Here is a 704-nt window from a genome sequence, read left to right on the forward strand (position 1 = left end):
AGTTCCAGGTCAGCTGGGGCTACAGGGAGACCCTGTCTCAAAAAGACCAAAAAAAAAATTTTTTTTTAATTTTATGTGTTTGAATGTTTTGCCTGCCTGTATGTAAGTGCTAGATTCCCTGGAGCTAGAGTTACAAAGTTTGTTAGCCACCATGTGGGTGCTGAGAGTTGAACCCAGGTCCTCTACAAGAGCAGCTAGTGCTCTTAACTGCTGAACCATCTCTCCAGTCCCTCTCCATCGTGTGTGTGTGCGTGTGTGTGTGTGTGTGTGTGTGTGTGTGTGTGTATTATTTTTGGTTTTATTGAGACAGGGTCTCCCGGTAGCCCCAGCTGGAACTCGCTATGTAGACCAGGCTGGCCTTGAACAGAGATCTGCCTGTCTCTGCCTCCTGAGTGCTGGGACTAAACGTGCACCACCATGCCTGGTTCCACCTTATTTTAAAAGACAACTTCTCTCATTGAACCCGGAGATTACCAGTTGAGCTAAACTGGCTGGTCAATGCGTTCCTTGGGTTTGTCTGCCTGTACTCCACTCCCAAGCTCTGGGATTACAACCACTGTTCCTAGCTTGTCCGTAAGTGCTGGGGATCTAAGTCAGGTCTTCATGCTTATACCTCCCCAGCCATTCTAAAACTGGCCAGTGTCGTCAGCTGGGACACAAATGACTCTTCCCTGCCTGGGATGTGGGCCTTGTGTTAGCATTGC

Source organism: Nannospalax galili, unplaced genomic scaffold (assembly GCF_000622305.1).
Source record: "Nannospalax galili isolate Female #2095 unplaced genomic scaffold, S.galili_v1.0 scaffold1250, whole genome shotgun sequence".
NCBI classification, from domain to species: Eukaryota; Metazoa; Chordata; class Mammalia; order Rodentia; family Spalacidae; genus Nannospalax; species Nannospalax galili.